The sequence below is a fragment of the Colobus angolensis genome, unplaced genomic scaffold (assembly GCF_000951035.1).
Source record: "Colobus angolensis palliatus isolate OR3802 unplaced genomic scaffold, Cang.pa_1.0 Scaffold270, whole genome shotgun sequence".
Classification (NCBI taxonomy): Eukaryota; Metazoa; Chordata; class Mammalia; order Primates; family Cercopithecidae; genus Colobus; species Colobus angolensis.
In genome coordinates, this window is record NW_012115933.1 from 4144360 (window position 1) to 4158302 (window position 13943).

Consider the following 13943-nt stretch of genomic DNA (forward strand, 5'->3'; position numbering starts at 1 on the left):
TGACAAATTTAACCAAATTAAACTCACACTTAAAACTTTAGAGACTATTAGGCCATTAGAGATATCATATCCTTGGCATATGTAGCTTATAAGACATTTAAATCCAGCTGCTTCATAAATGTGTGCATCAATCTAACAATAAAAACGATCAATAGCAATATAGGAGTTTGGAGCAAAACATTTGCAAGAATGATCATACAACTTGCACTCGTAATTACCAAACATATTATTTTCAAGAATTCATGAAAAAATACAAAAATTAAGGGAGATTATACAACCACAATATGAATTATATTTTTAAACAAAAAATATTGCTCTCAAATTCTACAGTGAGGCTGTTGATGGGGGTGTAAAATGGGAATGTTAAACCACTATAGAAAGCAGTTTGGTGGTTCCTCAAGAAAACTAAAAATAGAATTACCACATGATCCAGCAATATTAATTTTAGTATTTCCAAAAATTCCTTTAAAAACTGCATATATCAATTTTTGGTACAGATTGAGTATTCCTAATCCAAAAATTCAAAATCTGAAATGCTCCAAATCTGAAACTTTTCGAGTACCAACATGACACTCAAAGGAAATGCTTACTGGGGCATTTTGGATTTTGAATTTTGGGATTAGGGATACAGAACCAGTAAGCATAATGCAAATACTCCAAAGTCCGAAAAAACTAGAAGTTCAAAACACTTCATGTCCCACATATTTTGCAAAAAGGATACTCAACCTGTATATCCAAAATAATTGAATTCAGGATCTCAGAGATATATGCACTCCCTACAGTCACTGCTGCATATTTGCAATAACCAAAATACAGAAACAACCTAAATGTCCATCGACATATGAACTGATAAAGAAAATGTGATATGTACATAACAGTGGAATATTATTCAGCCTCAAAAATCAAGGAAATCTGCCATATGTGACAACATGAGTAACCTGGAGGACATTATGCTAAGAGAAATAAGCCGGTTACAGAGGAACAGCTATTGCATGATTCCACATATATGAGACACATATCAAATAGTCAGTCTGACAGAAGCAGAGTAGAAAGATGGTTGCTAAAGGGAGGGAGAATTAGGAGTTGCTGTTCAATGGGTATAAAGTTCCAATTATGTAAGATGAATAAGTTCTAGAGATCAGCTGTACAGCATAGTGCCTGTATTAACAGAAACATGATGTGTGCTTAAAAATTTTAAAGGATAGATCTCGTGCTAAGTGTTCTTACCAAACACACACAAAATTTCTATAGTGAGAGGAAGCCTTGTTCTCTTTCTAGAGGCAATCAATGTTTATAACTTATGCATCCTTCCTTGCTTTTTAAATATGCATTCATATATACATTTACTTTTTAATACATAAATGGGATTTTTATTTATTTTTTACTATTTTCTGCATATGAAATATGTTTTGGATATTATAGTATGAAAGGCTCATCTTTTTTAAACTACTGAATTTTTACTTTGAATGGTAAGGTACATGCATTCAGTTTATACAATTATTCTTATATATTAATTTTTTTTTTTTTTTTTGTGATGGAGTCTCACTCCGTCGCCTAGGCTGGAGTGCAGTGGCACTGTATCAGTTTATTGTAACCTCTGTCTCCTGGGTTCAAGCCATTCTCATGCCTCAGCCTCTCTAGTAGCTGGGATTACAGGTGTGTGCCACCATGCCCAGCTAATTTTTTTTGTATGTTTTTAGTAGAGACGGGATTTCATCATGTTCGCCAGGCTGCTCCCAAACTCCTGACCTCAAGAGATCCGCCTGCCTTGGCCTCCCAAAGTGCTGGGATTACAGGCATGAGCCACCACACCTGGCTTACTTATTCTTTATAATATTGAATATATCCAATACAAACACAATAAAACGAATTAAATCTAGAGAGAGGTAAATATTGGAATTTGGGATAAGTGTATGGTGGAGGAAATGGGATCATTTAACGTCAAGTGTTAGCAAAGATAGGTATATAGATAGGTAAGTATGTAGAATGGTATAGATAATGATGATGATGATAATTAACAGATAACTAACACCATGTATATTTTATTTTTATTTATTTTTTCCTTTTTTTCTGTGTTTTCCTCTGATTCTCAGTTTCAGAGCATCTTAGATGAGATACTTTCTGCTCTAAGGAGTACATACCCTTATAAGAGATAGTCATGTTAACAAATACAATTGATTACATCATACAAATTTTACCACTCTGATTTAGAAAAAGCCACTGATTATAAAATATATCAATTGTTTACTGTGTTTTCTTAAATTATATTGCTCCAAAAAAGGCATTGTTTCAAGAAAATTCATGTCTTTCTCAAAAGTGTTTGAATTGTTCTAGAAATATAAGACACACAACAAATGCTACTTCGATGAATATGTCCATGAGCCCCTGTATAGCTCCATCAATGACTCATAAAATATTTGTTTTGACATACACTCTAGCCTCTAATTAGAGTATCAGACTGAGACTAAAATATAGAGAACTTGGGTAACAAAATATAGTACTAAATAAAGATCATGGTTTCTATAGTCCTAGGAATAGATAATTCATCAGAGAACAGAAGAAACCTAGTTATTGCACAGGACTAAAACTAATTTTCCTGACTCAGGCTATTGCCCTTCTTACTGTACTCAGCCGCCTCTTTCAAACTAACTGGGGATTGCTGGAAAATTATACATTCTTCATTTTACATCTATATATTCATTTCACTAACACATAAATTCTACATGATTTTTAGAAATATTTTTTGTCACTAAAACAGAATGACATATAACAAAGTCAGGAAATTTGGGACATAAATGTTTACATAATTATTTATTTCACTTTTTTAGTATTTATGGAAATATTATTTACATAAAAACTAACAAAATATGCTAACCTTATGAAACGTCCAGAGATGTCACTTATACCTGTGTTGAGATCTCCCTCTAATGTGAGTAAGGAATTCTACATGTTCATCTGTTTTAAGGGGAAAAGCCACCATGGAGGAGAGAATTGATGTTTCTGAGATAAATGGACAATGGGGAAAAAGTAGCCAGGGCCTCTAATCTGAAGTTACAAAGCCCCCAAAGAGTTATCTGATTCATGAATCTCTAAGCATCAGTGAAGAGGAGGACACACTATAATTAATCACCTTAACTTGATATTTTCATATTCTTACTCTCCTTAACTTGACATTTTTATTTTCTATTTCACAAGAAACTAGCATATGACCATCAACTGAGAAAGAAGGATGTAAGAGGCTAGCAGGAAATCTATTTTCAAACTCCTAAATGATTCTTGAGTTTAGTTCCAAACTACTTGGCCGAAAACCTCTCTGACAGTTTTAATATTAACCTAACGGCTTAAAAGGTAGTTCTTATCCTCCAGATTGCTTCAAGCATTATTCATGGGAGAATGCTTTCTTAACCCTGACACACTCAGATGGGACATCTCATTTGAGAAGCTGTTTGGAGTCTCTTGATTTAACTTTAACACTTATATGACTTGTATTGTAGTTCATAAAAGTGCACAATAAAATAAAAATTTTAATAATTTACCATTTAAGTAAAATGGATGTACAAGGAAGATCTCTGTTTATCCAGTGACTTCAGATACTTCCTCCTTCCTGTCAGTGTGATTTAGGGGATATTAGCACCTCCATTTAAGAAGTTCTCATTATCAGGTTCTCCTGAACTAATCACACCTCAGAACATTGGGCTCTTTCTCACCTCTTTAATGAGCTCCTGCTTCTCCCTAGGCTTGAAATTGTCATTTCCTCTATGAAATCTTCCTTTCTGTCCCTCAGGAAAGAAACTCTGGAGTTGTACTTTACTTTTGCTCTCACATCCTATTTTCAGTCAGGAAATCATATGGGCATTGCATTAATAATATATCTGCCAACCATCTATATTTTATACCTTCATTGCTATGACCTTGGCCTCCCGTACCATGTCTCCTGTAGATTACCATCATAATATTCTCTTAATTGGTCTCTCTGCTCTTACTTGTTTCTCCTCCAGTCCATTCTAATGCAACATATCTTATTCTTTTTAAGGCATTATTAGTCAGGCCATGTCCCTCTCTGCTACAATCACTGCAATGACTCCTCATTTTACTTCATATAAAGATTTAAATTCTAACAATATGAGGCCCCATGCTACCTGACCTCCTACTACTACCTGACTTCCACATTCTACTGTGTTCCCCTTATTATTCCGTACCAGACATCCTAGAAATTCTCTGGCCAAGGCAGGCTTGTGTTAATCTCTTTGTGAGGTACATGATGGGAGCATGGGAGAAGGGTAGTTTTATGACTTACACACATGCTGAAAGTCAAGGTGTTATTAGGCATAAGTGAAATTTATTTTTTAAACATGTGGCTCTTAAGCAGGTCTCTTGATGACATAGATAAGATAGTGGACATGTATAACATTTGTTTCAAGTTGGGATTTAGTGAAATTACTTACTAAGTGATCACGTGTTTTCACAACACATCCCAACTTGTCTTTAAATAACTGAGTAACTAATTTTATAAGATAATTAATTCAAGAATGTTACCATCCCTCCTGCTCTTTCTACCAAATTATAAAGACGATTCAATCTATTTTCAGGATAAGGGGCACTGCCTTAATATCCCGGGACACAAGGTTTGTATTATAATGAAGATTTAGAGAAAATGACAAGGAAAAAATGAACAAAAAAGAATCCCAGGAGTAGTTTGTAAATGCTTTTGAAAAGAACAACTGTGCTACATAGCCATTAGATCAAGAAGAAGATGGCACAAAACAAGCAAAAAGCATTTTGTGGGAGACTTATTTTTCCCTCATGGTGTTTGGGAAAATACAAGTAAAGGATGTTATTAATTTGAAATCTGCATTGGGTCTTCTTTTAATTGGAATACCTCTCTGGGACTAAACTACATGATTCATATTCTATTATAGTCAAATTTTGAAATTTAGATGTTATTATAGTTTCACCAATTTATAATGACTCTCCAATATACTTGAATATGTACAAAGGCATAAACTTGAAAGTGGGAAATGTGCTCAGTAACCCATGAACTGACAGGACACTCAGCTGGTGAGAAAGTCAAATGTCAGCACATTTCACCTCTGCTTCTACTTATTATCACATGCCCATGTAGCAGTGTGGTTGATGTAATTTGGGGATGGGAAATTCAGTAACTTGATGTATCACAAATATCTAAATATATTTTTCTCAAGAATGTAAAAAATGTATTTTACTTTTAATTATTTCAGCCTCCAACAACCAAATCAGACTAGTCAGAAAAGATATAGATTGCTTTATAATTGGCCAGGATTTGCTGAAGAGGCACATGGGACACTTAGAGGTATAGAATGGCTTCCCATGTAGATGGACTATATCTGAAAAGTTACAGAGAATTGTTGATATTTTCTCAATATTCTTTTAATTTTTATCGAAGCTACATATTTACATAATTTAAAAATTTGAATCATGATCTAAGCCACCATCAGTTCTCATCTGGATTAGTACAAAATGGCCTCTTAACAGATCTCTTTGTTTCTACCATTTTTCTCTGTCAATGCAGCCATCAGAGTGACCGTGTTAAAAATGTAGCCATTTCATGTCCCTCTTTGCTCTAAGCTCTCCACCTCACACAGAGTAAAGTCCACAGTGCTTTTTAATAACCTGAAGTATCCTGCACTGTGTTGCCTCTAGTTCCCTCTCTGATCTCACCTCTGACTCCTCCCTCCTTAGGCTTCTAGAGCCACACTGGCCACTTAGCATCCTCCCCTCAATGCTTTGTCCCACTTAAGCCTTTTCAAAGTCTGGTCACTGGATCAGTACTGTCAGAATCATCTTTGAACTTATTAGAAATGCAAAATCTCGAGCCCACCTGAGATCTACTGAATTAGTTACTTTGGGGATAGGGCCTGGAAATCTCTGTTTATCAAGCTCTCCAGATAACTGTGATGCAGGCTAAAGTTTCAAAATTGCCTTGTTTCCTCTACTTAAAATATTTTCCCTCAGTACCTTAGGTTGGGTTCTTTAGAAAACAGTGCTTGAGACAGGAGTTCTTACTAACTGATTTGCTGAGGAAGTGCTCATGGGTAAAATCTGTAAGGAAACAAGGGGGAAGGATAAAGAAAGGGAAGAAGCTAAGTCTTAGTGGAATCCCACAGGGAGCTCTGAAGCATGCGTGTTCCACCTGGAGATAAGAAATCCAGTTTTTGTACTCCAAAATCAGTCAGTCAACTATTGTGAGTTGCCCTGTGAGAAGAGAAGAAACTGTCAGACATTACAGAGGTGAGGTACTTTCTATCAGCCAAGGGTGAGTTCCGGAGGAGCATGCAGCTATGATTTCTTAGCAGTCAACACTCGAAGCTGGTGAAAGTTGGCTGCACCAACCTGTTAAGCTGGGTCTGAGAAGGGCACCAATAGGTAGTACTATATCCAGATGCATCCCTGACTCTCTCTTACTTGGATTCTTCTTAATTACTCGTAAAATAATGGTTACCTTTAAGCAGTGATAATTCTTTCTGACCAAGAAACAAGAATCAAGGCTGAAATATAGTGGAGCACACATGTTTACCTCTGCTCTCTCCAGAAACCATATTCGAAAGAGAATAGCGGGACATTGACTTTTCTTTAGGTCAAATATCATTGTGTTAGTGAGGCCATCTGTTACCACCCTATCTAAAACAGCAACACCCTGTTCTCCTCCTAATACATTTTTTTTAGGTCAGGCTTATTGATGAATAAAATTCATATGGTAAAATTTACTGATTTTCTAAGGGTACAGTTCTATAAGGTTTTACAAATGTACAATTGTGTAAATTATTAATAAAGTCAAAAAATGTAGGTTACTTTGCCACAAGATATTCTCTTTTGCCCATTTTCAACCAGATCTCTTCTTATCTCTAGCCTGTGGTAGCAATTGATCTTTTTTCTGTTCTATCATTTTGCCTTTTCCAGAATGTTATATAAATGGAATCATGCAGTATGTAGCCCCTTGAGTCTAGCTCTTTTCACTCAGCATAATACATTTGAGATTTGCCCATGTTATTGCATCTGTCCAGACTCCATTCCCTTTTATTGGTTAGTATTTCATTGCATGGATATACCATACTCTGTTTATCATCCACCAGTTGAAATGTATTAGGTTCCTCCCACCCCCTAGTTTTGGCAATTATGAATAAAGCTGCTATAAACATTTGCCTACAGGAGTTTGCATAAATTTAAATTTTCATGTTTTTCGTGTGTATATGATTGTTGCATCATATGGTGCTATGAATTGAATGTTTGCATTCCCCCAAAATTCGTAAGTTGAAGCCTGAATCCTCAATGTGACACTATTGGGATGTGGGGCCTTTGTAAGGTAATTAGGTCATGAGGGTAGAATCTTCAGGAATGGATTACCGCCCATTAAGAAGAGACATGAAAGAAATAGTCTCTTTCTGCTCCCCACCATGCGAGGACACAGTAAGAAAATGCCCAAGAGGAAACCATGAAGTGGGCCGACACCAGACACTGGATCTGCCAGTGCCTGGATCTTGGACTTCCCAGCCTCTAGAACTATGAGAAATTAATTCTACTGTTTAAGCCTCTCCGTTTATAGTATCCTTTTATTGCAGCCTGAGCCGACTAAGATATAGGATAAGAAACTGCTCAACAGTTTTCCAAAGAACCCGTACTATTTGGTCGTCCAAACCAGGAATGTAAGAGAGTTCCAGCTGCTATGCATTCTCACTAACACTTGGTATTGTGAGGTTATTTTTTTTTCCAGCCATTCTAACAGGTGTGTGGTAATATTGGTGAGGTCCTTCCCCACATGACTAATGATGTTGAGCAACTTTTTGTGTAGTACTTTCCCACCTATATATCTTCTTTAGTAAAGTATTTGGTTAAATTTTTCCCATTTTTGGAATTTAAAATTTTAATTTTGAGCCATAGAAAAGTTGCAAAAATAGTAGTTTTCTGCTATCTTTGATCTCACTTCTATTAACATCTTTCATAATCATAATAATATAATTATCTAGAACAAGAAATCGTCATTGGTACAGGATCATTAACTAAGCTATAGTCCTTATTTGAACTTTTCTAATCTTCCTATTGGAAGGTTGTTTATCTGTTCCAGAATTCTATTTTGGATTCCACACTGCATTTAATTTTTTTCCTCTTTAGTATTTTTCAGTATGTAATAGCTCCTCATTCTTTCCTTGTTTTTCATAATTTTCATAGTTTTAAATAACACTTCAGTTATTCTGCAGAAGGTCCCTCAATTTAAGAAAAAAAGTTTTCCCATAATTCAAATGAGGTTATGCATTTGTTAAAGAATGTCTCATTTTTAATTAGTTGTTTGTTTCTTTAAATTACTGAGGTTTGGGGGTCTTTTATTGAGAAATTTTGCAAATATTTCTCCCAGTTTGTTGCTTTTTTTAAAATTTTTTTTAGTGTCTTCAAAATGCTGAAGTTTTAAATTTTTGTTAAATACAATTTATCCTTTCTTTTCTTTCATAGGTCATTCTTTTTGTATCTTATCTAAATAATCTTTGCCTGACTCAAGATCACAAAGATTTTCTCCTATATTTTCTCCAGAAGTTTTATGCTTTGGGGTTTACATTTAGATTTTTGGCTCCACAGTCCATTTTTGCTTCATGTTTGTCTAGTGTATGTATCAAAATTTATTTTAACACATTCCAAAATTGATATTACATATATATTCTTTTTAGAATTCAAGAGGAAAGATTTTAAGGACCCCCAGAAATAGAAAAAAAAACTCAATAAGAATAATGAATTTAACACTTACTCCTGGACAAGACAATCATCAAACCCCACTCCTTCTCTGTTCCTGCTGTAGGCCATGGGGCCATAGCCATATCCAGTTCTTATGGATCAAAGCTTGCCAGCAACCACACAAAAGGAATATGTGTGTGTGTGTGTGTGTGTGTGTGTGGCAAGAGGGGGATTTTTCTACTGCATAAACATCAATTTTTAGCAATGATTTTTGCTATTATTTGGCAATTGTAAAATCAAAACTTTTGTATGTATGAATTGGAAGAAAAAAAACTTTAGATACTATCTATACCAATGTACTCACATTATAGAAAAGTAAATGGAGTCTAGGTGATGTGAAGTGACTTGCCCAGACCATGCAGCTGGTTAATGTGTGGGTTATACCGTTTTGTTTTGTTTTGTTTTTGTTTTTGAGTGATAGCAAGGTTTATTGTGAAGAGTAAAAGAACAAGGTTCCACAGCGTGGAAGGGGACCTGAGCAGGTTGCCCGGGTTGTATCTTTAATATATGCCAATCAATTCATAAATCTGTGCACTTCCTATCATACCACAGAATACCAGTACCAACAGAAAGCAAGTATCAGCAAAGGCAATTATTTTCTTCTTCCTGATATGTAAGCATAATTAACAAAAATAAATTAAAATCCTGAAGTACAAAACAGTTCGATGTCTTTTCTGGCTGGAACCCTGAAGGGTGCTGAAGAAAAGAAAAAGAAGGTTTCTGTTGTGCCAGAAACTTTCAAGAAAGAGCAAAAGAATTTCACAGAGCTGAAAATCAAAATGCCTAAGAAAAAAAATATGCTTCAAAAGGCAAGGAGGAAGCTTATCTATGAAAAAGCTAAGCACTATCACAAGGACTATAGGCAGATGCCCATAACTGAGATTCAAATGGCTAGGCTGGCAAGAAAAGCTGGCAACTGCTATGTACTGACAGAACCCAAATTGGCATTTGTCATCAGGGTCAGAGGTATCAATGGTGTGAGTCCAAAAGGTGTTGCAACTCTTTTGCCTTTGCCAGATTTTCAATAGAAACTTTGTTATGCTCAAGGCCTCAATGAAGATGCTGAGGCTTTAGAACCACATATTGCATGGGGGTACCGGAGCCTGAAGTCAGAAAATAAACTGATATATAAACATGGTTACGGCAAAATCAGTAAGAAGCGAATTGCCTTGATAGATAACACTTTGATTTCTTGATCTCTTGATAAATCTGGTATCATCTGCATAGAGGATCTGATTCATGAGATTTCTACAGCTGGAAAACATTTCAAAGAAGCAAGTAACTTCTTATGCCCTTCAAGTTATCTTTTCCACAGAATAAAGAAAAAGGCCACCCATTTGTAGGTGAAAATGCTAGCAACAGGGAAGGCTAGATCAATAGGCTTATTAGAAAGATGAACTAAGGTATCTACCATGATTATTGTTGTAATCTGGTCAGTTAACAGACAGTGACTGCTTTCAAATTGAAAAAAATATGTATCAGCTTGAAAAAAATATCCACATGCAGATTGTGCATGCAGATTGGGTGATACTAACTTAATTATTGAGGTTGATCTGGCTTAAGAGGTTTCCAGGCCTGAAAGTATTATGACAAACTCAACTTTTTCTCATATGTGACAACTGAAGCTTGAAAAGTATAAGATCATCTAGGGAGAGTGCTGTTATCTTTGGAGTTAACAATACTCCATTGATCAACATCAAATTTATTCCAAAGTAGCTTTCATTTGATTCAGTCTACTAGTAGAGAGAGTCATTTTTGTTGCTTAAAAAATTATTTGATATGACTTGGAAACTGCTATGATTTTTAAAGCTGTTTCCTTTTCTTCCTTTATTTCCAGCCCCTCCTTTCTGACACTACCTTTAGAGGAGCTTTCTGAAGCTTCCAGAACTTCTTGCAAAGAATGAGGTACCGGATATATGTTCAATAGTACCAACTAGTTCACTCAGGTGAAGGGAAGCTGTGCACTTAGCATCCTTAATTCCTGTTTTCTCTCTGTACAGCCATAGCTTTCCCCTTTCTTCATCATTTCCCTGATGCATTCTCTCCTCTTCACTAATGAGCTCTTCTTCTCCTTCCCTCCTCTCTGTCTTCTTCCTTCTTATGCTCAATGACAAAAATTCATATTTCTGGACCATTGCAGAATGAACAAATAATGCAGTCAAGGGAATACATGGAAAGTAGGAGATGTATTCCTGGTATTTACTTTCTTTTAAATATCTTTGATATAATAATTATTATGTAGGCAGATTTACTATTTCTTCTGAATTTTTAAAGAATTTTTAAAGCTTCATATTTATTGACTTCTTAAATTATAATTGTCTAGTCCTATCTCACCTAACTTCAGGTATCTAATCTCTAGCGACTGCCCTAAGTGTTTCTGAGACACCTGTTGAAGGCCTCCATGTTTCTTACTCTGTCGAGGCTCAGCCGGGCTTCGAATCACTGATCTGTCTTGTTCCCGGGAGCATATTTGGCATCACCAAGATCCCCTCCTTCAGCAGGCTATTTTTTCTTTGTTTGTTTTGTTTTAATTTAGCTTAAATCTTAGGTGGTTTTTTTGGTTGTTGTTTTGTTTTGTTTTTACAAAATTACAAAGCAGAACTCCATGAAGGGAAGAGAGTGGTGGGGCTATGGGATTAGGGGATGGTGAAGAGGAGGAAGAGAAAGGCCCAGAAAAGAAGCCACTCACACACTGGGGACCAAGCAGAGACTGAACACCAGCCCAGCAGGGACTGCATGTCCTGTTTTCATAGAGCCAGGCCAAAAGGCCTCAGAGAAGGATCTCAGTCCTCTAGAGACTGTAGCCATTTGACAGAGCAGCTGCAGGCTGTGGCTTCTAGCAAAGCCCCAAGAAGCAGGCTTGCCTCCTCTCTTCATCTCCCCTTCTCCAGGCCAGAGAGCAGGCAGCCTGAGGCAGGGGTTGCGGGATGCCCATCCAGCAACTTCAGGATGCTCTAGTGCTCCTTCAGAGTCTTCCAGGCCTGGTCTTTACTGGTGCGCATCCACTTCTTCTGTAGGCGGCCGTAATCCCGTGGAAGTCCTCCTTGTCCTCAGTGCCTGCCTGTGGATCCCCAGCCTCAGCTTCCGCTTTGAGGGCCTCAGCAGGTCGGGCTTCTAGATGCGGTTACGGGCGCTCCGCGACAACTAAGTTCCACCTGGCGTTTGCACAGCCGGCTCACCGGGATCTCATGCTTTGAGCCCGCTTTCTAACGGTCTGATTTCAGACTCCAGTAGGCCCTGGGGTATCAGCCCCTCCCTGACGCAGGTCTCCGGGGACATTTATGAGGACACTGAAGGGCTTGTTCTAACTGCTGAGATAGGTGAGGTGCCTTCAGCCCGGGAGGCTTACCCAGCAGGGTCACTAACAGGAAAGTCCTCTGCAGGGAAACAATGTTTTCCCAGGGGAAAATAGACAAATGGAAATAACATACCAGTTTTATTTGTGGCTGGAGATTTGTCTATGTTTAATCACTGTCATTATTCTATAAGAGTATTCCATTGTGAGAACACACCAAAACTGATGTATCAATTTTATTGTTTTTGCTTCTTTTTTTGTAGAGATGGGGTCTCACTATCTTGCCCAAGCTGGTCTCCAATTTATAGCCTCAAGTGATCCTCCCACCATGGCTTCCCAAAGTGTTTGGGTTACAGGCCTGAGCCATGGGGCCAGGCTTCCATTTTATTGTTGATAACATTTGGTTTATTTCCACGCCCGGCTAATTTTTTGTATTTTGAGTAGAGACAGGGCTCTGTTAGGGTATTTCTATGTTCCCTGATGGCTAATGAGGTTGAACATCTTTCTCTGTTTATCAGAGATTTGAATTTCTTCTCTTGCGAAGTACCTATTCAAGTCTTTTGCCCATTTCTAAATTTGATTGTCTATATATTTAAAATCAGTTTGTAGAAATTCTTGATATATTACAATCCCTTTCAAGTTCCTAATTTTAATATAATTCAATTTACCACCTTTTCCTTCAGGATCATGCTTTGTGTGCTCTGTTTAAGAAATCTTTGCTTACTCTAAGGTCTTGAAAATATTGTATTTTCCTCTAGAAGCTTTATTGTTTTGCCCTTTACATTAAGATCTGCACTTCACCTGAATTATTGTTATAGTGTACAAAACAGGATATAAGATATACATAATGTATGTAATCTCCAGTTGTTTTATTGTAAACCCCAAAGTTTTCCCTATATGGCACTGTCATTTTATCAAATCAGATGACCATACATGTATGACTGCGTTTCTAGACTTTCTAGTTTATTTCATTAGCATATTTTTCTATCCTTGTATAAATCTTTCACTGTCTTAAGTACTATAATTTTATAATTCTTGATATTTAATAGTGTAAATCCTCCAATATTAAATACTTTTGAAAATATTTTCTTCACTGTTTTTTGCCACTAGCAATTCTTTATAAAATTTAGATTCAACTTATAACTTTTTACAAAAAAGGATTTTAACTGGGGTTGTATTAACTGTACAATTCAATTTGGGTAAAATTGATATCAACAATACTAAGTCTTCAATTATGAACATCTATAGTTCTCTTCACATTTTGATTGTTTTAATGTTTTATAATAATATTTAATACACAGGTTTGACACAATTTTGCTAGATTTATTTCAAGGTATTTCATGTTTTTGATGCTACTGTAAATATGTTTTTAATTTTTAAAAATGTTTATTCTTTAACTTTTGATTATGGAAAATTTAACAGATGTACAAAGTAGAGAAAAATAATACAATGAATCCCAACTGACTTATCAGCTACCTTCAGCAGTCATCAACTCATGGCTAATTTTGTTTAATCTATACCTCAGACTTCCCCCCTGCACTTAATTATTTTGAAGCAAATCTAAAATACATATTTTCTTTTATAAATATTTCACCGTACATCTCCAAAAGGACTTCTTAAAACAACACAACTATACTTTTAAAATATTATTACTAAAATATTTTTAACATTTAATATCATCAAATAACCAATTATTGTTCAAAATTTTTAAACTACCTCATGCTTTTCTCTCCCATAGTTTTGTGCTTAAGATCCAAATAAGAGTCACATGTTGCCTTTTGTTGCCATTTTTTAAATTTAATCCATTGATGCCTTTTCCTCTTTATGTTTTTTTCTAATTTTTAAACTAAAAACATTATACAGTAAAACTGACTTTAAAAAGTTTGATGTA

General features: G+C 35.9%; 2 pseudogenes across 1 annotated transcript in view; one reads left to right on the plus strand and one right to left on the minus strand.

Annotated features, from left to right (window-relative positions):
* LOC105515943 overlaps positions 1 to 8826 on the minus strand; it is a 13617-nt pseudogene extending 4791 nt beyond the window's left edge. Inside the window, exon 1 of the transcript XR_001002415.1 lies at positions 8771 to 8826. The product of XR_001002415.1 is annotated as a 60S acidic ribosomal protein P0 pseudogene (transcript). The remainder of the gene's footprint in view (positions 1 to 8770) is intronic.
* Positions 8827 to 9422: 596 nt separating this feature from the next.
* Positions 9423 to 10159, plus strand: LOC105515945 (annotated as a pseudogene).
* Positions 10160 to 13943: the final 3784 nt, after the last annotated feature.